We start from the raw sequence: 4,366 nt of genomic DNA on the forward strand, positions 1-4,366 counted from the left end.
AGGAAGATCATTAATGTAGATCCTGAAAAGAGTTGGGGCCAGAATGGACCCCTGTGAACATCTAATTTTTGCCCCTGTATCAGAAAGAAATTATAATTGAGAAGACATTTCCAGTTTACTCCGTATGTCAAGGGCAAGGTATGTCAAGAGAAAGGTTGCCTCCGTCGAGAGATTTGCTAATTCCATGTAAGCACATCTGCTGTAGATCTATATTTAGGAAGATTATTTTTGTTGAGATGTTTGATTACTTCTGTATTTAACACAGATTCCAGCAACATATTCATGACGCACAGGAGACTTATTGGCCTATACTGAGCAGGATGAGCGATCACCGGAATTCTTAAGAATGCATACTGATGAAATTTTCCAGGGAGATGGGAAACTATTCTCCTTGTCTTCATCATCAGGAACCACAATTCGTGCTGGAAGAATTGTGTTTGTGCAAGTAATATATAGACCTTTCGCTACATCTAGCGAAATCGTTAGAGGTTTACGCTTAACAAGTAAAAACTGAAGACGGCACAGAATGAAAAGTCCGCTTATAATGCCTAATACAGTTGCGTTTTGCCGGATAGTATGATTCCAGAATCGCCAAACGCACTATTACTATTGTTTTTTCTACTTTCTATCTTTCACTCTCTAAAAATGTCAGGGGACAAATGCCGCTTGCAAAATAGAAACACCTTTTTGCGATTTATAAACAATAAAAATTTTAATTAACGCATTTTTTCGATTTTCCCCTTTTACCATCCAAAAATTCGGCCCCCTCCTGACGCTCAGAAAATAGGAACACATTTTTTCTGATTATCCCCAAGATTCATTTTTATGTCTGGTCATTAAACATTTTACGTGGTGATCCATGCTCATGTTTGGTCATTAAGGGATTACGTGAACTTTTTGTTAACTTTTGTTTCTTTTATTTATTTTTTCTTCTTTGTATTTTTAGGTGCTCAAAATGCCGCCCCATGCCGGTGCTGTCTACAAATCACCTCCCAGGAACAACGAACAATCTGAAACTATTTTCAAAGTAAAAATGGTTATGCGCCCAGCCGGCGTCTTTATTTCGATGGATCCGAATCAAAATAGAGTTAAATTTTTGACATATTACAAAATAGCTTAGACCAGAAACGACACCGACTTCATTCAAAAGAACGCAACTTACAGTTTAGACGGCTTTTATACGGAAGCCGGCTGCAAAGCATTAAACATCGAAAGGAAAATCGAAAATTATTCTTTAAAAATGTTTGGTGACATGGTCCTTAACGTAATAAGATATGACTTTTAGCCAAATTCAAGGTAGCAAGGCAAATTCAAGGTTACGAAGAAACGGAAAAAATTGTCACAAAATCCACAAAAATTGTCACAAAAAATAAATATTAGATTACTAATATTTATTAATCGAATTGAACCCATGCAAGAAATAAAAAACGCAACATTACAAGTTTTTTCCCTAGTTGTTATAAAAGTGAAGGTGAAAATCCCTTAATTAATAATAAAAATAGCGTGTATCGACTTAACAAGAGTTTTCAATGTACATACAGGACTCAAAATGGCGACTACATTCAAAATGTAGAGAGTGAACACACATTTCATTTTCGTGCTTCAACAAACAATAATAATCACAACAAAGCTAATTAAATCCTACGTTATTTAAAATAAAATATTTTAATTTTTAAACAAAATATAGTTCTGAATATTTTTTTTTCTTCCAATAGGAATATAGAAGGCATTTCCTTTTTTTATCAGCGAAAAACCTTAGGTGTTATCTCACAAAATGTTTATATATATATTATGTCCATACTTAATTATGTCCATACTTAATAATATTAATTACTCATAAACATATATGTTTAAGTATTATTATAAACATATATGTTTAAGTATTTATTTATTTATATAATGCTTAAACATATTTAATAATTTTATTTAAATCGTACAAAGTTACAAGTTTAAGTTGGCTTTGTGGTCAAGATAGACGTATAGTCTCTTTTCTTCGGATGAGGCGCTTTTATGTCTCGTTCGTTTGTTGTTGGAGGAGAAAATACTTCACGACTGAAACAATTTTCTCCAATTGTTTCCCTGGTGTCTAACTCTGTTCCGTGGGGAGGCATAGTAAATAGGTACATTATTGTTTCGGCTAAACGAACGTGTTTTGGGCGTCATGTACATGTACTTTTACAGAAATGTTCAGTTATTGTGGAAGGGTGCGAAAGAAAAGAGCACGGGGGACGTGGTAGGGAGCTGCTTGGTATGTCGGTAATGTTTTGGAGGTTAAGGAAATTACGTTGTTGTAGGGTGGGTGGCTGATACATCGAGTTCTAGTTGGGATAAACCTAATAGATAGACTTCGTGGCTTAGTGAGGCAAAGTCTCTCCCATATACTTATGTATATGGGCGATCATTTTATATTTTTTCCATGGCAGGTGCTTGTCTGAACTCGATCTTTGGTCCCCCCTCGCCTATTCCGTCTGCCTACTTCCCACTTTGGATGTGTTTAATACCAATGTTAACAAATTTCTTAGTGAACACTTGTTAGGTAGAAACTCAGTCCATTCTCATAAATCTTCAATCACAATAAAAAAAAATCATTCTATAAATTTCTATTTATTTTTAATTATAGAATTGAAAGTTGCAAATAAGAGTTAAACTTCTTAAAAACTTCTCATTCATTGCTGAAAACAAACGTTCAACGTTGTGTTGAAGGAAGAGCTGCTGCTAACATTGCAGATTAATAGATTTTCTATTTAGTTTCTATTATGTTCTACAGGTCTAGCTTGTAACTTGCAGAACATAGCGTTTTAGCTTGCTTGATCCAAAAGCTTTTCCTGTGGTTGAAATAGTGGCTAGATCTTGAAATAGATCTTGAATGTAAGCCTGAAATCCTAACAAAGTGCAGATTTCTTTCTGAATGTCAGATAACAACATTGGGTCTTCATATACTCCGGCCAGTAGGATTTTATGTTCTTTTCAGTAATCAAAGTTTTAGATGCATCGTTGAACAACATCTTTATGCTAGGATAGCACTTGTATATTGTTTCTTCATCGTTAAAATGGTCAAATACGGCAGATTTACGTTTAGAAGCGATCGTGTAAACTAATTTTCAAAATTATATATTTCTGTAAAAATTGTTTATGAATTATTTCAGACTCTGATTCAAATTATTCAAATCTTGAAGCACTATTCTTTTTAATTTCCTGCATAGCTTTCCAAGTTTTTAAATCAATGAAATTCACGTCAACAATCAAATTTTTTTCATATTGGGGGGACAATCAAGCTGGTATGATTCCAATGATTAGGTACAGTAAACAACGTATGCTCAAATTAAGGGAGTAGTTGCGATATCACATTTGAAAAATTTAAGGAACCAGACAATGAGGCGCTGGCTCATCAATATCTTAGATGTAGATGAGAAACTTACGTTGGAAAAGTGAGCTCTGTTCACTACTCTCGTTGGTTCTGTCTCCGTGTAATTTGTCACACAACCTTCGGAAAAGTTTCGAAATCTCAGAACATTGAAGATAAATTGATATGATTCTAAGTGACACCCAGAAAAAAATGTTAGCTTAAGATGTTAGGTTTTAGTTCTGGCATCTGCTTTTTTGGTATTTTGATGTCAGGTATTTGTTTTGGCTTCTGCAAAGTTAGATTAGAATATTTACAATTAAAATTAAATAAAATTTAGCAATCAGCTCCGTCAATGTATCTGCCACAGTAGATGAAAGAAAATCGACATTAATATTTATTAATTAAAAATTAGAAAATCTGCAATAATGGCGTGTTTTTTCTTTCTAAGAAAGCTGGATTTTTATCAATTACGAACGCTTGGCGTGGAATTGATTTCCCGTGCAATTGGGATTGCATCAGAAAACTGTGTCATTAAATTTCAATTTCATTATACAATTAATATAACAGGTTGTCGAAATTTAGGTTGTCTTTTCAGCGCATGGAGGTTAAGGCGTTGTGGATTTTGTATACGATGATGGAACGAAAGCAGTTGTTTATTGTTTTAGATATTGACCATGTTGAAATTGATGCAATAACTAACTACTTGATGTTTCCCCTTTTCCGCCCCTTCCTCCAGAACGCAATCTGCGTAGTTTTCCAACACGCTGCCTTACAATCAAATTCAGGTTAAATTAATCCGTTGGTTAAAAAGAGGGACAAGGAAACATAAGGTGCTCTGAGAACAAACTCCCCAACGCCGTAATCTGGCAGAACCTCCAAATTTGAGGCCATCGATCAATTAAAAGAAGGCGTGCCTTGTAGACGAGTTCTCAACGCTAATACAAAAATCTGTCAGAAAAGAATGCGCAAAGATGTTTTTTTAACTATGGTTGGCCATTTTAAGAATTTTTGTAATTGCAG

Source organism: Euprymna scolopes, chromosome 39, assembly GCF_053919585.1.
Source record: "Euprymna scolopes isolate OS-2025 chromosome 39, ASM5391958v1, whole genome shotgun sequence".
NCBI lineage: Eukaryota > Metazoa > Mollusca > Cephalopoda > Sepiida > Sepiolidae > Euprymna > Euprymna scolopes.